Consider the following 26,666-nt stretch of genomic DNA (forward strand, 5'->3'; position numbering starts at 1 on the left):
TCTCTCTCTCTCTCTCTCTCTCTCTCTCTCTCTCTCTCTCTCTCTCTCTCTCTCTCTCTCTCTCTCTCTCTCTCTCTCTCTCAATTATTCTTTCATCCATTACCAATATTTCGTATATATTATAAGGCGCTAATGCTCTGACATGTAGTTAAAAACCTTATTTTGGAAAAAAAAAAGGATGAGGAAATAATTTATATCTAAAGGTATCAGAACGTCGATATAAAAACTATTGTATAAACAAGGTTTCAAATCTAAGGTAAGGAGAGAGAGAGAGAGAGAGAGAGAGAGAGAGAGAGAGAGAGAGAGAGAGAGAGAGAGAGAGACCGTTGCTCGTGGCCTGGCCGGGAAACTTTCATTTCTTCTTTTATTAATTTCGACACCCGTAGGCCGTAGGGGGTGGAGTCAGCTGATTCTCTTTGTGTCATTATTTCCTATTAGTTATAATTCATTATCTTATTATCGTTTTCCTTCCTGCGTTAATTCTATTGTTTCATGACACATTTGTTGATATTTCGTTGTTTCCTTTCGATTAAAATTATTCAGATATAATTTGAGTGTTTCTTCTTCTTCTTCTTCTTCTTCTTCTTCTTCGTAATATCCACGGGCCATTCAAATTCTACATCTTTAGATAGGTGGCCATTCAAGCACATTGCCAAAGTACTTTTCTGTACTTTAAATCTCATGTACTGTACTATACATTCTTGTGGTATCACTCCATAACGTGGAATTAGCTTCGCCATGAATTGCTTTCACAGCAAATTATTTTTATTGTTGTTGCTAGTCTCTGTACCAAGGTTTTCCTCTGTCTCGGGGTAGTGTTCTCTTGCTTGAGGGTACAATTGGTCACACTATTCTTTCTTATTTCTCTTCCTCTTTTTTTTATTTTATTTTTTATAGTTTATATATGAAATAATTATTATAATATTACCATTCTTAAAATATTACATTCCAATTGTTCATTACTTCTCTTGTAGTTTATTTATTTCCTTATTTCCTCTCCTCACTGGGCTATTTTTCCCTGTTGGAGTCGTTGGGTTTATAGCATCCTGCTTTTCCAACTAGGGTTGCAGCTTGGGGTTTGCTGTGAGTGATCTGACGAAAATTTCCCACCATCACCAATCCCCACTGGCCAGCGTGGTGATGAAAATTGGCCAAACCAAAGACTTGAATTGACATGTCTGAGGACTTTGTCCTGCAGTGGTCTATAAACGGATGCAGTTTTTATATATATATATATATATATATATATATATATATATATATATATATATATATATATATATATATATATACCACCGTTCACAGACGTACGTGTATGTACACAAATAGACCCGTACACACACACACCTCTGAGCTGCTCACAGCAGGTGGGTGACGGGTCTCAACATCAGCTGTGGATGGGGGGGGGGGGGGGGGCGAATTAGTGGAAGGGTTTAATCCCTGGAGGAAAAATAAGTATTAATCCTCCTAGGGTAAATCTGTCATCCTACTATTTTGCTTATTTGTTATTATTATTATTATTATTATTATTATTATTATTATTATTATTATTATTATTATTATTATTATTATTATTATTATTATTATTATTTCAGGCTACATATACATAAAAGATTCAGGGTACACTCGGGCACACTATTCTGTTTAATTTCTCCTCCTCTTGATTTATCAAATTTTACATAGTTTATATGAAAAATATTTATTTCAATGCTATTACTGTTCTTAAATTATTTTATTTTTATTTGTTTCCTTTCCTCATTGGGCTATTTTCCCTGTTAGGGCACCTGGGCTTATAGCATATTGCTTTTCCAACTAGGGTTGAAGCTTAGTATTTAATTATATATATATATATATATATATATATATATATATATATATATATATATATATATATATATATATGATAAATCTAGTTTTCTTTGCCCAGTGTTTCTTTCCATTATCTGATTTCAGTAATTAACATTGATGTGTTGATGGCCTGTTTTATTAGCGTTAAGTGAATATTGTTTCAACAATGCTTATAAAAGGGGAAGAGACTTCATAGAAGAGAGAGAGAGAGAGAGAGAGAGAGAGAGAGAGAGAGAGAGAGAGAGAGAGAGAGAGAGAGCCGCTTCTAGTTCACTGCAGAACGAAGGCCCCAGACATGTTCTTATTCCTATCTGTGATTTGCTAGTTTTCTTCCCCATGCTGACCAGCGTGGATTGGTGATGGTGGGAGATTCTCGTCTGATCGCACACATCAAACCAACCTAGTATGGGTGGCCCTAACTTTTTATTATAGAACAGCTGTGCTACTCATGGCAATACGCAAACCTTCTCACCACGTTAAGATATCTCCACCCAGAAAGTATATATATATATATATATATATATATATATATATATATATATATATATATATATATATATATACTATGTATGTGTGTGTGTATCTACACTTGTATACATGTGTGCTTACCTGGGCTAATTTTTCTTACATTGAGCAGATTCAGAAAAAAAATCAACTAATAAAAATAAAAATTATTTGTTAACAAGTAAAATTGTTTTAATTTGGAGATATAATGAAGTCAATTGTTAAGATGACTACAGGTAATTTCAATAAATTGAAAGAAACTTCAAGAAACTTTTGTCCTGTAAGGATTCTTCATTAAAGAAACTATCGTATGAAATTTAATATTCTTAAATATAAAATATATTTTTAGAGGACAATACTACAAAATACAATCATATACAAGAATACAAATTTATTCGATCCAATTAATGCTTTATTTGACTGTAAAATTAGAAATCTTGAAGGATTTTAGTCATCTTGTTTGGTAACACAAGTGAAAAAGCATTTTTGGGAGGGTGATGGTGACGTGGCAAAAAATAAATTTGGTGTTATGGCTTACAAAACATTAATATACCATTCTATGGGCAATGTTAATTCTTGAAATTGAATATGATTATTTATTAAAGGGTATTCCATCCTAGAGAAAGCTATTTCTTGGTGAAAGCATTAAAAAAATTGCGACATTTTTCGTTAGACTAATTTATTTAGGCAAACAAAATTCAATTAATAATGGAAGTTGTCCCATTGCATCATGCAAACTTCAGTATTAATATTAAGGATATTGTTCGTTTATGCTACTAAAAGATTTATCGATATTTATTATTCATTATAGGTTTGTAATCTCTAAAATAATAACTAAAATATGGAGAAAAAAAATAACAGTTGTAACTTTGTATATCAAAGAAGCTATTTATTGCGAAACATACACTATCTAATCATTGCAATATAAGACGAATATATTAAGAAATATATTTACTTTTCTTCTGAGTAATAATGTATCCAGTTGCTAGGAGGAAAACTTTTTTTTAAAAATTAAAATAAAAAAGATGGTAGCAACTTTTCCATCGCAGGTTATTCATCTAAATACCTATTGTCTAAGCCTTAAATGTCTTTCATATAGAATATGTGTTATGTATGATAATAATACAAGATATATTTATTTCACTTAATAAGATTTTATTAAATACTATTATTGGTTAGTTCGATTGTAAAATTAGAATTCCTTAAGGTCTCTGGTATATCGTATTTGGTAAAACAGACAGTTGACTATTTCTGAAACAGGCTGAGCTACTTGTTTTACCAATAGAAATGTGCAAAATTCCATTAAGATTTTTAATTTTGCAATCAAATATGACTTTGATGGTATCTAAGCAAATTTGTTATTTGATATAGATATATTTTATATTAGTTCTGCACATAAAATATATTTTATAAATAAGATTTTAAAACTTGAACAATAGCTCTTTTGATGAATAATATGGGCAAGGTTGAAGTTGCTAGAAGTGGCTAGTAGATTTTCTATTTTAATTCTTTTCTCAGTATTTATCTTCACAATTGGATATATTATATCTCCAGTTAAAAGTAAATATATTTTCTAATATATTCGTCCTATATTGCAATGATAGAATAGTCCATGTCTTGCACTAGATACCTTCTTTGGATATGTAAAGTTGTCATGTAGTATCTAATATGTGTCTATTTGAATAGTTACTACTTCTGCCAATAGGCACCCATACCATCGCCGTGTCCATGAATTTCTTGAAATTACTAGCCTATAGTAAATAACACACATATATAAATCATTTAATAGAATACTGGAACAGTAGTACCAAAATTAAAACTCAAATTTACTTGATAGAATGGGCCAATTTATAAGATATTGTTTTCTTAATTTAGTTTTGTTTCCCTAAATTAATTCGTCTGCTAACAACAAATCTTAATTTTTATGGTTTTCATCTATAATTAGCTATCTCTAGAATGGAATATGCCTTAATCATCATCTATATTAAATCTGAAGACTTAGCATTGCCTTTAGAATGGTATATTAATGTCTTATAAGCCATAATACCAAATTCTTTTTTTGCCACGTCAACATCATCCTTGTGAAAATGCTTTTTCACTTGTATTACCAAACAAGATTATTAAAACCCCTCCAAATTATCTAATTTTACGGTCAGATAAAACATTAATGGGATCTCATACATTTTATTTCTTATATATTATTGTATTTTGTAGTAGTCTACTGGTATTAAAAAATATATTTTATATGAAAATGATTTAAAGCTTAGACAATAGCTTTTTATTTTTTTTTAATGAAGAGTCCGTGCCAAGAGAAAAGTTGTCAGATATTTCTTTTGATTTAGTCATATCAGTTTTCATCTTAACAATTGAATAAAATCGTAACCACAAATTAGTGTAATTTTACTGTTTTTAATATATATGTACCCAAAAAATAATAAACATCGTTAAATCATTTAATTAATACACGAACTATATTATGAAAAATAGAACTTAAAGTTTGCATGATACAATGGAACGATCTTGTATTATTTAAATTCATTCATTTAGCTTTGGTTTCCAGAATAAATTTGTCTGTTATTATTATTAAAGGTCTCGAGATTAGACTATGGGGAGATACTCAAGTTAGAATGATATAAAAGTGTAAATAATGATGAACTTTAAAATACGTTGCAGGATTCCTATAGGAGCCGTTGTAAAGATTGACTAAATGGTGTAAACTGGAACAGGAAAGTCGGACTGTCGGACTCTAGATTCCAGACGAGAGGCACTAGAGTTGACTGGACGAAGCACTCTCAGAAAACACGTGTTCTTAAATAGCGTAGTGGTTGAACACAGATAATTGAAGTGAGAGGCTGAGTGCAGAAGTGAATGAAGGTGGATGGACAATCTCAATCCTTGGATGTATTTTTGGCGAAAGCCGGACGAGCAAGGCTGTGACCCCATGGCCCATACCGGTGACTTCACACCCTAAGAGGAATCATAGCAACCAAAAAGCGTGTAGTTTAAGGTTAGTTCAGAGTCAGAATTGGCTTTAAAGCAGACAGGATGAGCCTACGACAGTGTATTTAGTGTGAGTAATTCAACGTGAGCTATATGGTTGCTAACAATAGTCCTCGGGTGAGCTCTAGGGATAAAAACATAAGAGCCAGTGAAACAGCAGGGCTAGGCAAAGGCGCCATTACAGTAATCACAGGGATGGTGTACAATGAAGGATAACAAGCAGAAACATTTAGGATTAACTAAGAATATTGACAATGGCGTATCGTTGCTAAATATAGGGTACAATAGTCAAAGAGTTGAATGAATGGAGTAAGTTGATAGAAGAAACTTGAGTTTATCATTTCAACTTGGGTAAGAAAGTGAAAAGACAGGTAGCGAAAGCATTGAGGAAGCTGCAGCAGGAGAATCAAATCTGTGTTGATGAAATTTCTGGTTACTGTATGTAAAGGTTGGGGCCCCCCCCAATATCATGCAACAAATATGAGTTGCGGACCTGCTTAGCTTCTCATGGCTGGTCAAAAAAGGAATGGGCAGCAATAGAATTGACTGATAAGATAACAGGCTTATTTTGGTCTTGTAAAGATTGCTACTAACCAGTGGATAATTATGTTAAAGGAAAAAAAATAGGAATGAATGAAAATGAAGGACCTTATTATAAAGAAAAATACTCCCAGATGGAGTTAGTTGCAGATAGCTTAGAGGAAGGAAGGAAAAAGCTGTTGAATAGTCTTGATAGGAGTAACATTTTCATCAAGGAAAAAGAGAATGAAATGAACATGCTCAAGACAACTAATTGAGACAAGTTTAGGACAATAACAATGTTGTAAGATGAGTGCAGAAATTACTAGGGACAACATGAAACCTTAAAAAATCTAAACTCATCGATTAGAGATTTAACTGAATTAAATGAAAGAATGGTCGATGAAAACAGTAGAAACTAGGGACTTGGACAATAACATTGAAGAATCTTCGGGAAATTTAAGTGAAGTGAATAAACAGGAACAGGAGATGTGATGTTTCCTCACATCTTGAACTCTTGATTAAAAAGCTAAAGATGAGGGAAAGTGCACTCATTTGAAGCATGTGCTCTGGCACACTGTGTGCAGATGAACAGGTAACTGATAAAGGAAGCCACCCAATGCCCAAGTTTTTCGTGCATTTGGCCTAGTTTACGACTCCTGGTTGGAGGGAAACTATTGTACGAATGTCTGTTCGTACCTCTCGGTCTAGACATGTAGTCGGCTGACTTCGTATGCACTGCCGGTGGGAAGAAAACCATTGAACGATCAGTCCTTGAAGCGCCACCACTCATACTCGAATTGGCAATTGCTCCCATTAAAGCGATACAATAGGTATTCTACTAGGTACTCGCAATTGCTTGCTGCAACCTTAACTGCTTGCCATTGGCTGGGTATAATCCTATCCTGCTAGCTAGTAGGTTGGCCAGGACACCAGCTACCCTTTGAGATAATGTACTACCGATAGTGTTATTGGGTCCTTTGACTGGCCAGACAGTATTACATTGGATCCTTCTCTCTAGTTCCAGCTCCTTTTTCCCTTTTCCTGCACATACACTGGATAGTCTGGCCTATTCTTTACATTTTCTCATCTGTCCTCATAAGCTTAACGCTGAGATTACCAAACAATTCTTCGCTCAAGGGTTTAGCTACTGCCTTATAATTGTTCAGTGACTACTTTTTTCTTGGTAAAGGTAGAAGACACTTTTTGGTGCTATTATAGTATGCTATCTACCGCCGATCACTACCGACTTGATAACCTAGCCTAACCTAACCTTACCTAACCTTACCTACATACTGCTTATAATTATGCACCCATGTTTTCCTGCCAATAAATATTATTAAACTATCATTAAAGTCCAATGAAGATAACATACTGATTTTAAGTAATCTGTTTGGTAATCCTCATCAAACAGGAGGATTAACACTGATGGTAGATAACATAGGCTACTTTGTGGTAGATACCATACTATAGTAGAAATTCGACGGTAGGTAGCATACTATAATAGCACCCACTTTTTAGCTATGGTAAGCTGCTCCTCTAGGAGAAGGACCTTCCAAATTAAAACTGTTGTTCTCTGGTCTTGTGGTAGAGGTCTCTTGCTTGAGGGTACACTCAGGTACACTATTCTATCTTATTTTTCTCTCCCCCTTTTTTTTCTTAAAGTTGTTATATTTTGTGTGTGAGAAAATGGTTTTGGTGTTATTACTGTTCATCATCATCATCTCCTACGCCTAGTGACACAAAGGGCCTCGGTTAGATTTCACCAGTCATCTCGTATCTTATGCTTTTAATTCAATACTTCCCCATTCATATCTGCTTTGCGCTTCATATTCTACAGCCATGTAGGCCAGGGTCTTCCAACTCTTCCATTACCTTGTGGAGCCCAGCTGAACGTTTGGTGAACTAATCTCTCTTGGGGAGAGCGAAGAGCATGCCCAAACTATTTTAACCTATTCCAAAACATGATCTCATCCACATATGGTACTTGAGTAATCTCTCTTATAGTTTCATTTCTAATCCTGCCCTATCATTCAACTCCCAATATCCTTGTGAGGGCTTTTTCCTCAAATCTTCTGAATCAATTGGAGATTGTTTCATTGTCTTTCCATGAGACTATTGTGTTGCAGTCCTTACCCTGGGTAGGTATCGTTATTTGACCACCTTAAATAGGTATCGTGGGTTGACCTCGACCTGGGGTCCCAAAAAAAATTCATTTACAAATCAATTCACGACCTTTTAATAGCAAAATCAACTCAAAGAATATTCTAATCTTCAAATGTTAATAAAAGTTAAGTCCAAAATAAATATTTATTACAAATAAATCTAAAAAAATAGTTTTACACAAAAAAATGACTTTACGAAAAAATCACCTAAAATCTAAATATGGTAATAAAGTAAAACTATTCTAAGCACCTACTCTATGACAATTGAGCACCATTTGCTGAAGGGGGGGGGGGGCGGCTTGCGAGGCACCATAGGGGAATGTATCCTGAAGTGAGTAAAAAGTTTTTATTTTGGGGGCGGAGCCAAAAGAAATCTATCCTCTTCAACATTTTGTCGGAGGTAGGTAAATGACATAGTTAGTGGCTGAAATTTTTACAGGATATTATATTATCATACAACAAAAATGTGTAAGAGAATCTGGACTTGGATATTATTTAATGTTTTATAAAAGGGCATTTTTTTGTGTTTTGTTTTGTTGAGTTATTTCGTGAAATTTTTCAAGACAAATCCTTATATCCATTGCTGGGCATGGTATTTATGCATAAAAATATCAGAAATTTTATAAAAAAAAAAAATAGAAAAAAGAGGAATACATAGAGCTATGCCAGCTTGTGTCAGATATGCTCGCAAAATGGCCGCCAACCACACCACCTTGGAAGGTAAAATCTGCTACCTGGAATGGAGAAAGATGTCAATATCAGCGAGTCATTTACTTACATAATTGTTCGAGGATTTGCAAAAAAATATTATGGTAGCTAGAATTAAGTTTATAGATTATTTTACAATTCAAAAATTTATTTGTTCCGTAACCTTAATACAAACCACGCTATTTACATAGGGTATTACTTCGGCGTAGCTGAAATGGCGAGCCATTAGATTTTTAACGAGGGTTAACTACCCCTGCGCTAGTTAGCAGGGGTAGGGGAGAGGTAGCTAGCTACCCCTCCCCCCTCACACACTGGTGAACTGATTCACTTCACATATGGCTCGGACGATGAACGGATGTCTCTGTTCCCGTCCTCGCATGGCAGCCATTTATTGTTTTGTCTTTACTTAATTACTTAGTTTCTTTACTCATGTATATATGTAAACATATTTTTATGTTTATGTATATATTTGAGTATAGAAATCAGTAAGTTTCCTTTTCAGTGTTCATGCTGTGTGTGTGTACGATATCAACATGTGGCCGCCAACAGTCAGGCCACTACGATGGATTTTCATGGGCCGCGGTCTCTTCCTTGGTCCTTCAGTCGCCTCCTTCCACGGGCGCCGTGGGGAGTCGTCATCGCTGGACTTATTATTCTGTTCTCCACTACCTCTCTTCCTACGGTTAAGGTGGGGCTCAGCGTAGGATCGCGAGAGTGTACTTTGACTACGGTCTCTCTCTCTCTCTCTCTCTCTCTCTCCTCTCTCTCTCTCTCTCTCTCTCTCTCTCTCTGGAGGTCGTTCACCTTTATTACGTTTTCTACGATAGCTCCTCCTTCGGGTGGAGTTGCTACGTAGTACTTTTTATCTCGATTATTTTTTTATTATTAAAGCTTATTGTATTTGTCAACTTTTCAGCTTTTTAGAACGTTTCCCTTCGGGGTGTTTCGTTCTTACTATTAGTGAACATTCCTTTATGAATTGCATTTTTATAACTGTTATAATTCAGTTTTGGTTACAGTTCTTGCCCTTCCCCCTTCCTGTGAGTGTAGGTGGGGTTGGGGCTCTTGCCTGTTATGTAATTTTTGTGTTCTTTTCCCTCGGGTTTCCTCTTTGGAGTCTTCCCGGGGGAATGAATGTTAACTAATTACTTTTTATTTTCACAGTTAACGATCTGTTTTCCGTTTGCCTAATGTGACAACGAAGCAGAGTGTCTTGTTGGGACTCGGGGAGTCGGCTGTTGCTGCCTCCTCTATAGGACTTCGTCAGGGGCGCGTGTCCTTCTCCTGGTAGTTCTCCCGAGGCACCCGACAGCTCTTCAGTTCATGTTAGAACTCTCAGGTTTGCCTGCTTGGGTGGGTAACTTCCCTTCCGAGGGAGGTTACCTGCCCAGGTTTGAGTTTCTTTCCCTTTCGGGGGAAATTTCTCTTACCTTTAATAATTATAATATGTTCCTGGTCCTCCGGCGGTTTTGCTCTTAGTGCTGAGCGACCGCTTTTGTAACCTTGCTCAAGGGGCTGAGCGGTTACTTCTCGGACCATAGTTTTTGTGTGACTATGCTCTTGGTGCTGAGCGGTTTCACCTGCAGCTACACTCAAGGGGCTGAGCAGCTGCAGGATCGCCTCTTCGGAGGTTGGCTCCTAGGTCACTGTCTGACCCTTCGGCCCTTGGGCTCCATCTTCAGTCTCTTCTACGAAGTTTTCCTCTCTTATTCGCGAGAGAGGACACTCATAAAGACTCCTCTTCGGAGGACTCCTTCTGCTGTTGTTGCTGCAGGCTCAGTCCCCTTCGGGGGACAGCTGAGCCCTACGGTCTCTCCTGCGAGTGTTTCTTTCCCGGGGGGGGGGGGGGGGGGGGGGGAAGTTCACCACAGAGACTCCTCTTCGGAGGTCTCCTTCTGCTGTTGTTGCTTTTGTTGCTGAGGGCTCGGTGCCTTTCGGGGGCAGCTGATGCCACGGTCTCTCCTCCGAGTGCTTCTCCCCCTTGGGGGAGTTCACTTCAGAGACTCCTCTTCGGAGGCCTGATGATGGTGCTCCTGCCTGTGGTCGTCTTCATCTTCACCCTCCCCGCAGAGGATCCTCCTGCCAGACCTTCTCCTGGACGCAGATGCGCTGTGAGCGCCAATGTACCTCGTTTCCTACGAGCACCGGTCCCTTCTGGGCTAAGGGCTTACTCCACATTGTGGGTAAGTCCCTTAAGTGCCAGGTTTTGCCTGCGCGCCCACGTTTTCCTGCGCGCTCGCGCGCAGTAGCGCACTTGCACTCACCTTCTGTGTTCCAGACTTCTCTCCTGCGATCTCCTGTAGCTGAGTCTCGCCGTAGATCTCCTGATCGCCAGCGCTCACCTGCGCCTGGGAGTCTTTCTGTGCGCCAGCTCTTCAGCTCGCCAGCGCACTTCTGGACGCCCTTTCCTGTTACGCGCCTTGGGCGCCAACGGTCTCCTGTACGCCCACGATCACCTGCGCGCCAGCACACATCTGCGCTCCTTTTTCTAATGCGCGCCAACGTTCGCCCTCGCGCCCACTATCTTTGAATCTAGGCAAGGCAAGGAGATTGTTCCTTCTTTTTACACCCTCGTTCGCCTTCTCGCCAGCGCACATCTGCTCGCCCTTTTCCTGACGTGCGCAAGGGGCACCAGCGTTCTCCACGAGCTTCCAGATGTGGGTGGAGGCGAAAGTTTTGATTCCTTCACCTCCTCGCCGACGATTTTCTGTGCTCTAGGTTTGACCGAGTCTCTGCGCGCCCACGAGAAGTCTTCTGTACTCGCCCACGAGTGTTCGCTATTATGCGCAACCTCACCATCTGGTTCTGCCCCTCGCTGATATCTTCCGGCCGCGCAACCGTGCACCATCGATCTCCTAGCGATCACGCCCGATTCTTCGCCTGCCCGCTAGCGTTTTCAACGCGCCAACGCTTCAGATCGCCGTACGCGGCCACGCGTTGGCTCTCCTGTACGCGATCGGTCGCTACGCACCATCGCTCGCCAACGCGCCATCGCTCGCCGACGCACCATCGCTCGCCGACGCGCCATCGCTCGCCGACGCGCCATCTCCCGCAATGAATCATTGCTCGCCGACGCGCCATCTCCCGCAATGAACCATCGCTCGCCAATCGCGCCAACGCGCCATGCTCACTTATTCGTTTTTCGGTCATCCGACCGCGCCCACGCGTTCTCACGCGAATGCGCACACATGTTCGCCCCCGCGCGAATCAACGATTGTACCATCGCACGAGCGCCAAGGGCTATTTCGACCGCGATTCTCGTCGGGTTTTTCGCAACACGGGCTACCTGGCGAGTGTTTCTGGAGCGGGTACTTTCAGATCATCATAGTCACGATCTTCACCTCGTAAGCGCAGAGCATGACATGTACAAACCATGAAGAGTCTTCAGAAGAGTCTGGGTAACATTCTTCTCCCTCTTCAGGCAGGCCCCATCATCCCTCTCCTCGGGATCGCCCGATTCCCTTCCCTCCAACAGTGGCTGCTGACACTGCCTCTGTCAGTCGTCAACAGCGGGAATACTTTGAGATCATGGGGTAGCCTGATTTAGCTCTTCCTCTCCACCATTCCGTGCAACGGACCTTCCAGGGTTTTTCCCTCGAGAAACTCTTCGCCGGGCAGGTGACATTTTCATCTTCGGGAATCTTGAACCAGGAAGAAGCCGCGAAGGGTGCCGGGCAGGCCACCTTGTGGCTGATCGTTGAGCTTGAGTCTCTGGCCATCTGGTCGCGACCCGAGGTTTTATTCAAGGAAGCTCCGGGAAGGTTATGGAACTTTCCTCCTCGGATACGTGCACCTTTCATTTCCCGACACCAAGTGTCGAACTTGGGGACAAACTCGATGTTGAAGCGTTGAGATGCAGTGACCGAGAGGTTTTCTCTCGTTGGTCCCTACCGTGGATTTCGGCAACCCAGACTCTTCCATCCTTGGAACGGGCTTGTTTCAGCCCAAGGACAAGGAACGAGCAACTGAGAGGTGGGGAGAATCGTATCACGATTCGCTCCTCCAAGGCGCTTATATCTGTCCCTACAAGCCTCCAGCGCCTCTACTTCTACAGCCTCGTTCAGCCTAGGACATCAGAACCGGCACGGGCAGCTAGACAAGGTGTCTATGCAGCCTCCCCCCTCCTGTCGGGGACGAAGGACAAGGAGCCCTCCTGGGAGGGCAATAATCTTAGAGGGGGCGGCCTAGGCCGCAAACGCTAGGATTGGCAACCCCTACCTGCATCCCCCAGTGGGGGGGGAATGCCTGGATTTGCGCCTTCAAGTGGCAGCCACTTGGGGCCGATTCCTGAACGATCTCCATGATCAGCTAGGGGTTTCGTGTCCCATTTCGTAGCATCTCTTCCTCCCCTGTCAGCGAACCCGGTGTCGCTGAGCCCCCATGCCATGGGATTGGCAAAGTGGCTAGCCCCTCGGGCAGAGGGCGAGACCATGCTCTAGAAGGATGCACTCCAAGGTTGTCGGTGGCTCCCCCCAAGGTTCTTCAAACTAGTCTTTCTTGTAAGAAGCGCCTGAAGGCTGGCGACCCGCCATCCTCCTCTTAGCCCTGAACAAGTTTGTCGTACAAATTTCGGTCAGTATGATACAACAGTTTCGATCAGACTTGTAGGGAAACCACAAGACTTCACGTGCATACTGGATCCGAGAGACAGGTACTTCCAGATCCCAATCCATCAGTCTTTACAGGAAGTACTTGGAATTCAGCCTAGGCAACAGATATACCAGTTCAAGGTGCGGTGCTTCGATCTTTCCTCAGCTCTGCAGGTATTCAACAGGAAGTTCATCCTGAACCATTATGTCCACACAGGAGTGGCATCCGCCTCCTTCGCTTTCTGGATGACTGGTTACCCGGGCGGTTTCGGTATCGACCCTTCTTCTACGCAGAGACAAGCCTCTGGGACTTTGCCAAGATCTAAGGATCATGGTAAATCTCGAAGTTTTCTGTTTCCATCGCAACAACTGGTATATCTAGGCTTAATTTTAGTCTCCAATCTCCGTTAAGCCTCCCCTTCAGATGACAAGATAGCAAGGCGGAGGAGAGTAGGAGAACCTTTCCTCAGGCGAGGAGAGTCTCCAGCCCTTTTCTGGTTATGCCTCCTAGGTCACCTTCCTCCTTGACCCCTCTAGTCCCCAACACTTGCCTCGGAATGAGTCTCCTGCTTTGGCGACTCAAGTCCTGGTGGAATCAAGACTACGATTCCCCAGACATTCTGGTCCTATGGGACCTGCCGAACGAGGGATCCTGGAGTGGTGGTTGACCTACGAAGCCTTAGCTAGAGAGTGGATCTTCTCGTCCCTCCTCCGCATTTGATGCTGTCCTCGGACGCGTCAAAAAAGGGGCGGGGGGGGGGGGGTCACGTTCTGAACCAAAGGATCTCAAGCCTATGGCCAGAGCTAGAGGGGTACCTCCACATCAATTGGCTAGGGATGAAGGCCATATTATGGCCATCAACAGTCCCAACAGGCCTCGGCGAGTCACTCCGTGAGCGACAACACCACGGTAGTTGCTTTTCATCAAGCGGGGAGGTACTTTTTCATAAGTCTTCTCATCCTACAGTAGAGATACTTAGATGAGCCGAAGTCCATTCAATACCACTATCGGCTCGCTTCATTCCGGACAAGGAATGTGCTCTCCGACAGTTGGAACAGGGCATCGCAGATAGAGAGTACCGAGTGGTCTTTGGAACCCCCAGTAGCCAGCAAGCGCGGACCTTGTGGTCCTGTTCGCGACGACCTTGAATTTCAAGCTGTCGCTGTACTTCCCAGCCCCGGACCCCAAGGCACCCTGCCGAGATGTCTTCCCACATCGGTGGGACAACATCAACGTCTACGCCTTGCCACCGTTGGGTCTGTGGGGAAAGGGGGCTCAACAAGACCAGACTTTCGGTCAACCTGTCGATGACTCTGATAACTCCGCTACGGCATCAGGCAGATTGGTTTCCGAACCTTCTGCATCCCTTGATGGAACTCCCGAGAGAGTTTTCCCCACGACAAGAGCTATAGCAACCACACCACTACATCTACCACAAGCCGTAGCTCCGCTTCGGCTCCATGCCTGGAGTCCATACAGCATCTCCTCACTGAGAGAGGCGTTCCGCGACAGGTCGCGGAGCGGATGTCTTGACACCTGCGAAGTCATCCGCAGGAGTCCACCAGGCGAGGTGTAGAGTCTTCTGTGGTTGGTGTCGTGGGAGAGGTATCCCTCCCCTCGATGCCACTATTCCAGCGTTAGCGGAGTTATTGTCCATCTGCGGGAGGAATTGCGCCTTTTTGCTCACGGCGGTAAAGCCTATTGCTCAGCCTCAAGCCTGGCCTTCAGGCTCTAAGGTTAGACGATTCCTCCTCGCTGGATCTTTCTTCGCTCATACGAAGCTACGAACTTACCTGCACCCAGTCGGAAGTGAGACCTCCTCCATGGTACATGGCTCGGGTTCTTAGGGATCTTAAGGCTTTTCCCTGTGAACCATTACGCTAGTCATCTGACATGCACCTGTCTTAGAAGACGGTGCTGCGGCTCTCTCTGGCTTCGGCCAAGCGTATCAGCGTACTTCATGGTCTCTCGTACGACTTCGCCCATTCAAGAGGATAGGGAGAGGTAACGTTCGGGTTCGTCCCCGAGTCGGTTTCTAGACTCAAGATCTTGTAGTCCAAAACTCCTTCAGGATTTCGAGTCTCCGTTTTGTAACAGTAACCCAGGCCTTCTACTATGCCCAGCAAGGAGTCGGAGGTGTTATCTTAAAGAACAGCTGCAGTTCGTCCTCACGTGCAGCCCTGTTTTGGAGCACAGGAAGGACGAAGAGGAGGAGGGTCACCAAGAATACCTTTGCAGTCTGGATTCTAGGACCATCCATCTCTCCCTGAATCCAGACCCTCCTCCGTCATGTAGCCTTAGAGCACTCGATGTCAGAGGCGTCGCAACGTCTCTAAGAAGACTACTCTGTGACGCAGGTGCTACAAACTGGAGTCTGGAAGCGTCGGACGACCTTCACAGCTCACTACCTGCAGGAGCCTCGATACGTTTTTCTATCGGCCTGTGGTGGCTACACAACAGCTGGTCTAACCTCAGGCTCCTTAATGGACAGGTAGCAGAAGGTTGGGGGCATTGTTACCTGGTGTCAGACTGCATGATTGAAAGAGGTATGTCTGGCCCTTACTTCTTTCTTCATCCTCCCCTCTCTTGTGGAAAGCAGCATCCTAGGTTCTCTGCATAGCTGACCTCAAACCGCTGCAGGTAAACCATGCTTCCTTGTGTTCCTAGTATTAAAATGATACTGCCGCGCCCCCCATACCCTGACGAGATGGTATTGGGAAAGTCCTAGTCCAGAATTCCATCTAAAGGTCTTCAGGTCGACTGCCTAGGACAAATCACGCTTCTTCCCTCCACACACAAGCTTATGTAGGCCGCACACTCCTTGCGGAGCAAGAAACCCGCGAGGTGCAGGGACTCCCTTTTTTTTTTTTTTTTTTTTTTTTTTTTTTTTTTTTTTTTTTTTTTTTCTTCTTCTTCTGAGTCCCCGGGTACAGCCAAAGCCAGTATGGCTGGGGACTTTCCACCCTTCCTAAGGGGGTAAGTCACCCTATGTAAATAGTTTGGTTTGTATTTCGGTTACGGAACAAATGAAAAATTCGGAGATAATTTTTATTTTTCCTAACCATACAAACCTTAGCTATTTACACATATTTGCCCGTCAGCCTTGTCCCCCAAGTCAAGTCCTACTTGTTAAGCGAAGTGAATCAGTTCACCTGTGTGTGAGGGGGGAGGGGTAGCTAGCTACCCCTCCCCTACCCTACCCCTGCTAACTAGTGCAGGGGTAGTTAACCCTCGTTAAAAATCTAATGGCTCGCCATTTCAGCTACGCCGAAAGTAATACCCTATATAAATAGCTAAGGTTTGTATGGTTAGGAAAAATACAAATTATCTCCGAATTTTTCTTTTTATTATGAAAATATCATTTTAGAAAATAGAATAATAATCATAATTAAGTTACCATTTAGGTACAAACTTACAAAAACAGGAGAAATTATAAGCCATTTTATAAAAACATATGGGGTAGAAGACATTCACAAACACTTTACAACTATAATTTTTTATACGTGCCTAAACACTACTGCACATTTGATAATTGTATAAAACTTTGATATTACACAACTTACCTTAAATAGGTACTGATGGGTTGAGCTCGACCTGAGGGTATCTCAGAAATAGCACAAGGAAAAGAGCTGGGATGAAATGCGTCCTCGCTCCGACTGTTGCGCACACTGAACTGAGGTCTCGCAGGTCAATATCACTCACAACCAATGTAGATGAAAAATTATGGCAAAAAAAATTCTTTTTTATCTCGTATACGATCCACCACATCTATCAAGGGTTTAGAGGGAGCTCCTTATGAACCTTAGCATAATACATGGTCTTTCTCCTTGCTTTCGCTTTAAATTCGTAAGTGCGTAAGCCAACTTCACGGGCTTGTATTTGTTCTCTCGTTATGAGCATTGCTGACAGGTCTTTATCTTTGGTTTCTGCTTTGTAGCAAAACTCAAAATCCATCAATCATCAATTCCAGGTTGTCATCATTTACAGTTTCTTTACTCGGGGAACTAACTGATGATCCGGATGAGTTAATTTGTGTCATTAAGTGTGCTAAAGCACTACCTTAAGATAACTCAAACTGCCAGACCTAGGTTACAGAATCTACTCTGAAGTACATGTAGAGCATACAAGGAGAGTCGTCAAGAATACAATCCCCTTTTAGCTGCGGGAGACTGTCAATAAAGCATTACCCTTGAGGTCCCTCGGCACATCAGGCCAAACTAGGTGTGTGGCGTTGAGATTAAAGGAGTTGGTGCTACTGTAGCCTTCAAGAAAAATCTCGTCGACTCAAGTTTTAGACGCAGGAGTGTGGAAGCGTCGAACCACCTTTTGTGCGCATTATTTGCGGGATGCACTAAGGACCCTTTGAATACATATTCACTGGACCTGAAATTGTTGCTCAGCAAGTCATGTTCTGACCGTAGCTCCTCTGCAGGACAAAGTATTGTGCCCAAGATGACGGTTACAATGCAAGTCTAGGAGGAGAGAGAGAGTCTGGAACCTTTGCTCTCTTTTTTCCTCTCCCTTTGAGGCATAGCTGTTGTGATCCCATGGAGGTGGATGGATTCTTATACAGGCAAACAACATTTATAGCTAACAGTCTGTTACTGATGAAATAGAAGTGTTCGTTCATTCCACCATCCTCCTTATGAGGGGGAGGATGGATTTGTACAGGCCTTACTGAACAGATTCACTATAAGAGACAGAGAATTTCTAGTGAAGTAGTCATGGTTTCCTGGTCTTTGAACCTACAGTACTTTTGACCTTGTTTCATGAGGTGTCTAGGATGCCATGCTCCTTACATTATCAGGACCGAGCATAGCTATCGCTGGATTTTATCCATCTAGTTTGGTAATAGGGATGAAGGTTGTTTGTATATTTTGGTGGGACAAACCTCAAATTTTAAAACTTTACCTACACACATCAAATAGTCTGCCCTATTCTTTCCACATTTATCTCTGTCCTCATACACATGACAACGTGGAGATTACCAAACAATTCTTCTTCACTCAAGGGGTTAACTACTGCACTGTAATTGTTTAGTGGCTACTTTTCTCGTAGGGGTAAGGGTAGAAGAGAGACTTTATCTATGGTATGCAGCTCTTCTTGGAGGATACTCCAAAATCAAACCATTGTTCTCTAGTCTTGGGTAGTGCCATAGCCTCTGTTCCATGGTCTTCCATTGTTTTGGGGGATAATTTCCCTGTTGGAGCCCTTACGGGGTTTATAGCATCGTGCTTTTTACTAGGGTTGTAGCTTAGCTAGTAATAATAGTAGTAATACAAACCTGACTCTTCCTAACCTGATTTTCCTCCTTCACCTAAAATCCCAGACAGTTGAATTGAAAGTTCTTTGTACCGGCAGCAGGGTCGGAGCTTTCCCTCCACCAGCCGCTAACTACCTGCTAATGCGCTTGAATCACATCTTATTTTAAAGAACTCAGGTTTGTATAGTTAGGAAAAATGCAAATTATTTTTAAGAATGTGATACAGTATTAAAAGTCAAATATATGGGTCTTGAACATTCCCACTATTGCCTTGGGAGTCCTCCTGTTATGCAATTGGCCAAAACCTACTTTGAGGTGTTCTTTATATATTGACAATGGTGTTTTTAGTATTTAGGTTTGAAAAGTCTTGTGTTCCTTCATTAAACCTCAATCTTTGGACTGTGAGTATTACTGAAAGTTCTTGGCAACTCCGATGACTCCTCGATGTACCCAATTTTTAACTTTCCGTTTCATCCCTTTTTTTTTTCATCTGTCTTCTGGTCTTACTTCTTTTGACTTTACTTACACAGTTCTACTGCTGGGTTTCTTAATTCTAACATGGCCATTGGGTAACATCCATCATCAGGACCAGGCCTTATTACCCTGTCACCATCTCTCCAACCATTCATCAAATGTCTTAAGGGTATTTTAGTGCTTTGCATTGAGTAAGCTTTATTAACTTCACTTGAAATGCAACTAATGTATTTTTTTTTTATTGCAGATGAGTCGAGGTGTTTATAGTAGGCGATGTCTGAAGTGATCTGAGGCCAACTTTAGCAAAACCTGTCAAGGTGAGTATTGGGAGAAGCGTATTTGATAAAATTCCAATCATGTCATGTTCGCAGAGATCAATATTTGGTCGTGAGGTTTGAATTATTTAAATTGTAGCTCACAAGGATAGTAAGGTTGCAAACACTACAAGAAACTTTGATCTTTAGCGGGACTTGAACCTCAGTCCGGCAGATCGTTATGCAATGATGTTTCCAATAGGCACCGCAATACATCATAAGATACAGAAATAATACTGTATAATACAATTCCATCTTTTGCTTCCTCAGTCAACCTTTTATCAATCTTTCACATCCTTGCACCTGTCTGTCTTACATGACCTGTCTATTCTGGGACTTGCTTCATCTCTGTTGTACAGTGAAGTATATACTTTCAGATACTTTATTGAGTCAACAACCTTCCAATCAAGATTTACCCTCGGAAACTTAGTCCTGCTTTTGTTCGCACCCAACTTTCCATTTTTCAAATGTTGTCAAACTCTTAACTGCTTCTTTACTGTTCACCATTAGCTTTGTTTTGTGTTACTTTAATTTTTATTCCTCTCCTTTCCTTTCAACCATCTTCTCTTTCTCTGACTTTACACTTTCTTCATATTAGTAAGAGATTGCATGCTCGTCCACATTCATCCATCCACACAGTGCCACCTTATCACGAAATTCTATCCTTTTGTATATTCTCTCCCTGGTGCTCAGCATGTAATGATGGTATAAGCTAGAAAACTACTAATTTACGACCGAAGAGTAACTGGTTTATCAGGCATGGAAGAAAAGCTTGAGAGAACATAGATGAAAATGCTAAAGTAGGTTATGGGAATATTGTGTCACTGTTTTGAAAGATTGCAAATTTAAGAAATAAGTAAAATGGCAGATGTAGTGAAGATTATCTAGATAAGAGTGTCGCAATTGAGATGGTGTGGGCATGTGTTGAAGAATAATAGTGAGAAGGGAGTAAGGAGGGCTTGGGAGGAACCTGTAAGGGGGAGAAGATCAAGAGGGAGGCAGAGAATTAGATGGAGAGATAAGGTGAAGGATGATATGGAGCGAAGAGGTTTGGTAGAAGAGAAGGCATTGGAGAGGGTGCATGAGGCGACCGACCCCTTAACCCTTTTACCCCCAAAGGACGTACTGGTACGTTTCGCAAAACCCATCCCTTTACCCCCATGGACATACCGGTACGTCCTTACAAAAAAATGCTATAAAATTTTTTTTTTCATATTTTTGATATTTTTTTTTGAGAAAATTCAGGCATTTTCCAAGAGAATGAGACCAACCTGACCTCTCTATGACAAAAATTAAGGCTTTTAGAGCAATTTAAAAAAGAATATACTGTAAAATGTGCTGGGAAAAAAATAACCCCCTGGGGGCTAAGGGTTGGAAATTTCCAAATACCCTGGGGGTAAAAGGGTTAATGTTGGGATTACTTTGGGGTAGTAGTAGTAGTAGTAAAGGGTTTAGGTGCGGCAAACTGTGGCTGCCAGTGCCCAGACATCCTGAACTAGTGTTTAAACTCTTGCAAATACGTATCCCTCTCGAGAATTAGGTCCAAAGCCCACATCATGCCGATTCTCTTGGCATTCTGAATCATAGCCGGCATCATCATCTGTCAATCTTTTGTTTTTTAATCAATTTTAACATTCTAGGTTAGCCTAGTGAGGATCATCAAAATGAAATATTTTTTTTTATGAATTAGCCACTTACTACATTCTTCCATCTTTCATGCAACATTTTCTTTCTATTCACTCCTAATGCTCTCCTTTTGCAATTGCTTTCAAGAGTATGATACCTTTAATGTCTTTTCATTGTCCCCAAAATATTACCTACAAACACATTCATTCAACAAGCATTCTCCATTCATTTTTTCATTGCAAATACCCTTCTTTGTCACTAAAACATACCTTGGTACACTTCGTTGTTCATCCTTAAGAATTAGATATAAATATAAAATCCATTTCTTGTAGTCTTTCCCAGAATTGTCGCTGTCTTAGCCAAAAAAAAAAAAAAAAAGCTTAATATCTGACTTGGAAAGCAAAACTTTTGCATAGTATGCCTCTGAGGAGCTTTTAAGGTTTAAAGGCCACTGAAGAGTGACAGAGGCAAGGGACAGTGATATTGCCCCATCAAGCAGGACAATGCCCTACAGAATAACCATATATACATATGATCAACACCCAAGCTAGGACCAGGGATGGCCAGGCAATGGCTGCTGATTACTAAGCAGGTAGGCTTACAGGCTCAAAAGGATGATGAGGTTGCAGACAGTACAAGTGTCGGGCTTGAGTAGGTCTCGAACACCAGTCCAACAGATTGCTAGTCATATCACGGTTCACTCATCACTCCCTCAATACATCGCAGATTTATGAATTCATGTAAATCTACACTCCGGACTCCTCTCTGTCGCAGTTTTCTGAGAGCAGATATGTTTTATGTTTTTCACATTTTAATTATTCTTTTATGTGCTGAGGAGGAATGAGGATGGGGGGCGGGGAGATGTAGGGGTATGTTGATGAAGGAGAAGTCTAATTGGTGAGGGATCTATGGTCGTCGTTCAATCACGCCCCAGTTTTCTACACCGACACTCAATAAGTGAGCGAGCTAGGTTTATTCCTGGCATTATATGCATCTTATTTTTGTTTTGGTATATTCAGCAATAACTATACCTTGGAAATGGTGCTAGAGGAGCATTTCACGAAGTGACACAGGTCGTGCTCGGAAATAGATTTTTCCTTCGTCAAAATCCCTTTTTTGGGGCTTTAAATTAATGAAGTAAATTACAATAATAGCACATATACTAGTGTAACACTTGCAATTCAGCATATTGTGATAGCACTGCATTTTCTTCAATGAAAAATAATTTCACCACTTATTTTGTGTATAATGCCAGTTCTGTTTTTGTATTGAGACTAAATCAAAATAGATTAAAGTCTTTTTTTTCTCTGCCTCTGTATCGCAACTTCTGGTTCAGTAAGTTAGAAGAGCAAATGAGAATGAATGATGAAAGAATTGTAACCAAAGGAAAAAAAAAACTGCCGTTTTGTTATGAATTACCATGACAACAGATGTTTTGCCTGCATTTCAACTTTCATATGGTAATTGGTTGCTACAAATAATGTCAAGTAGAATATGACTGTTATATTATTACTTATAGAATTATTAGAACAATTCAATAATTTCCAAAGCTTTGTAAACAAGAATCATAAAGGTAAATAGAATGAAATTATTGTGCATCTGCATCAGATATGAAACGCCTCTGAACTTCGATATGCCATTAAAATTGACAGTAAATGAAATGAGTAAAGTAATTTTAAAAAACTACTGGTATATACTTTGATATGGTAAAATAGAAATATTCGTTCAAGTAATAATTATCTCTTAGCTTGAAAAATAATCAGTATTTTGCTTTAATCAACTGATATGGAAAGCATAGACATAGTCTGAAAGAGCTTACAAGCATAAACATAGTCTGAAAGAGCTTACAAGCATAAACGATAGAAAAGACGTACAGTATATTTGCTGTTTTTATTTTGTAATCATCATCATCATCATCATCTAGGCCTATTGACGTAAAGGGCTTCGGTTAGCTTTCACCAGTCGTCTCTATCTTGAGCTTTTAATTCAATACTTCTCCTTCATCATCTCCTATTTCAAGCTTCATTGTCCTCAACCATGTAGGTCTGGATCTTCAAACTCTTCTAGGGCCTTGTGGAGCCCAACTGAACATTTGGTGAACTAATTTTTCTTTGGTAGTGCGAAGAGTATGCCCAAACCATCTCCATCTACCGCTCATCGTGATCTCGTCAACATATGTTACTCAAGTAATCTCTCTTATAGTTTCATTTCTAATCCTGTCCTGCCATTTAATTCCCAATATCCTTCTGTAGGCTTTTTGCTCAAATCTACTAAATATAGTAGAGATTGTTTCATTCTCATGTAAATAGAGTAACACCGATCTCACTAAACTGATGTATAGTCAGATTTTTATATGCAGTTTCAGGCGATTTGATTTCCAAGTTTTACTTACTTAGCCACTGTCTGATTTGCTTTTTTTCAATCTTTCACTAAACTCTACTGTATTGGAGATCATAGTTACTAAATGCTTATAAGATTCTACCTCATTAATCCTTTTTCCTTCCTATGATATTTCATCTTCCATTACATACTCCATTCTCATCTGTCGTTCTTCTACTTATCTTCAGCCCAACCTCATTTGATATTTCATGCATTCTGGTAAGCAAGCATTGCAAATTCTGTAATGTTCTGCTAACAAGGACAGCCTCATCAGCATACTCTGGTCTGCTAAATTCCTATCACCAATCCAGTCCAATCTTTCTCCACCATCTATGACTGTTCTACACATCACAGAATCCATGAGGAGAATAAACAACATAGGTGACGACACATTCGCTGGAAAATTGCTTGATAAGACTCCACTAACATTAACTTTTCACTTGCTATGCTCATGAACAGACTTAATCAAATTCACATATTTAAGAGGAATTCCATAGTAATGCAGGACTCTCCACAAAATTGGCCGGTGCACACTATCAAAGGCTTTTTCAGTCCACAAATCCCATCAAAAGGGGATTTCTATATTCTACGCTTTGCTGTACAACATGTCTCAAAATGAAAATCTGGTCAGTGCAACTTCTACCTTTTCTAAATCCTGCTCGTTCATCTCTCAGCTTTTCATCAATCTTTCTCCAGTCTCTTTAGATTAAGCATATTATATACCGGTATTTTCATGACTCATGTACAGTAAGTGTTATGCCTCTGTAATTTTTTTAATTTTTTTTTTTTCACTCTACAAGAAATTGTTGAGCTTGAGCCAGGCAAGGACGTTTCCAATAGTCATTCTAGAAAATTGTCCTGCCCATTGCCTCTGCCACTTATAGGTGGCCTTCAAACTTTAACATTGATGAGGAAGGCATTAGTGTACCAACTTGTAACCCTGTTAGTGTGTTATTTTCTTGTGCAGTAGAATTGGCGGAACTTCAGAAGTTCAAACTTGCAATGAATGTTTTTATGTTGACCAGAGTGACATGAATCTGTCTTCATAGTTTATATATGACAGATCTGTTTTAATGTTGTTGCTGATCTTAACACTTTATATCCATTTATCAGTACTTCTCATATAGTTTATTTCCATTTCTTGGGTTTACAGCATCTTGCTTTCCAATTAAGGTTGTAGCTTAGCAAGAAATAATCATAATAATAATGATAAAAATGAAGATGATAATGAAATGACTGTACAATAATAATAATAATAATGATAATAATAATTATAATAATATTAACCCTTTTACCCCCAAAGGACGTACTGGTACGTTTCACAAAAGCCATCCCTTTACCCCCATGGACGTACCGGTACGTCCTTGCAAAAAAATGCTAGAAAATTTGTTTTTTTTTTTTTCATATTTTTGATAATTTTTTGAGAAAATTCAGGCTTTTTCCAAGAGAATGAGACCAACCTGACCTCTCTATGACAAAAATTAAGGCTGTTAGAGCAATTAAAAAAAAATATACTGCAAAATGTGCTGGAAAAAAAAATAACCCCCTGGGGGTTAAGGGTTGGAAATTTCCAAATAGCCTGGGGGTTAAAGGGTTAAGGCTGTACATCTCACTCCCTCTTATAGAAGTGAAAAATGGTCGTGTATGTACTGCACAGTATGGCGTCAGTTTGAAAGGATGTGTAAATAGTTGTACAGTATTCATCATTGTCTTATTTTTTCTTTGAATCATCATTGCTATTTGTATGTCTTCATCTCTTTGTTGATTTACCTTTTTGTTTGAATTTTAACTATTCTCAACATTGGGTCATTCCATTTTAAACTTTTCTCAACCAATGATTATGGCCTTGCTAGTTTCATCCATGTAAAGTAACCTGTTTGAATAATTAAACTCTTCAACTTTAAAAGCTGAAATAAGAAAGGTTGGGACAGGTTTGACAATTTTCCTTTTATTACAGATATTTTTTGATGGATGAGCACTGACACTCGAAATTCTCAAGCTTTAGGAAGACCCAAAGAAGGCCAGCCCATTTTTCAAGATACTGTTTATATCATCGTCGCTCCCAATTTTCAAGATGTCAAGTCATCGCTACTAATATTTACCATAATGTTTTCTAGAATGTGTTTGAGAATAATTTTTAATACGAATTCAGTTTGAGAATAATTTTTAATACGAATTCAGTTTGAGAATAATTTTTAATACGAATTCAGTTTATGAGAATAATTTTTAATACAAATTCAATTTAAAGTCTAAGTTTTCAATGTGATTTTTGCAGATACATGTAACGGTTGTCTTTTTCTTGAGTTTCATTAAAAATTAACGTAAAATACAGTGTACTCTTAGTTAAGGTTACAATTGCCTCAAGATCTTTGTTAAAAACATTGTAGATGAGGGAGTAGTACAATTTCAAATTGATCACCCAAGTAAATCTATTACAGAAAAATCTCAAGTAAACATTCCTTAATAATGAATTCTTAAAATCTTATGTTTGTAACAAAAAAAAAAAAAAAATAATAATAATTTAGCTTAGTAAAGAAATCTAGTCAAGCTGAAGGGATAATGCATTTTAAATTTGTAACTGGTAGAATTGAATGCAGTATTTTTAAATATTTAACTTAGCCGGTGAATATATAATAGCTGCTGCTCCAGCGGCTCGACAGAAAAACACACAAAAACTCGCGAGCGATTGCTATGAAGGTTGCAGGTGTGCCCACCAGCGCCAACTATCGGCCAGATACCGCATATGCATGTAAACAAGCCTCAATTTTCTTCTCTGTCGGCCTTAACGACAAGACGTATCATTACTCGCTGTATAACCTGGAGTGTTTCAACAGACTTGGTGAAGTACTTCATTTTGGTTTGAGCTTTCGCAGTGCAGGTGTTTTATCCTCAACTTAAACTCTTGAACTCTTTTTTGGACAGATTTAATTGTTGATGACTTTGGATTGTTTTTTGGACTTTCTTTGACTATTTCAAAATGGCGGACCCATTTCAAATTCTTAGATTTCGTAAGTGTAATGCTAGGGATTGCAATAGGCGTCTTCCAAAGGCCTCTCTCGACCCACATACTGTGTGTTCTAATTGTCGGGGTAAAACCTGTCAATTAGGAGATCGGTGTGAGGAGTGCGTGGGCCTTTCGGAATTCGATTGGCTCGAATATGACAAGTATTCTCGTAAGCTAGAGAGAGATAGGGTGAGGAGGAGTTCCTCTAGATCAGTAGATTTTTCCTCTCCCCATGCCCCTGAACCTAATCCTTCCCCTGTAGTAGTTGTACC

At 40.4% G+C, this 26,666-nt stretch overlaps 1 long non-coding RNA gene across 1 annotated transcript; it reads left to right on the forward strand.

The window, feature by feature from the left end:
* Positions 1-5,077: 5,077 nt before the first annotated feature.
* Positions 5,078-25,908, forward strand: LOC137622826 (uncharacterized). The gene is made up of 3 exons (XR_011040487.1): positions 5,078-5,359; positions 19,319-19,388; positions 25,348-25,908. It is a non-coding gene; the product is annotated as an uncharacterized lncRNA (long non-coding RNA).
* Positions 25,909-26,666: the final 758 nt, after the last annotated feature.

Source organism: Palaemon carinicauda, chromosome 29 (genome assembly GCF_036898095.1).
Source record: "Palaemon carinicauda isolate YSFRI2023 chromosome 29, ASM3689809v2, whole genome shotgun sequence".
NCBI classification, from domain to species: Eukaryota; Metazoa; Arthropoda; class Malacostraca; order Decapoda; family Palaemonidae; genus Palaemon; species Palaemon carinicauda.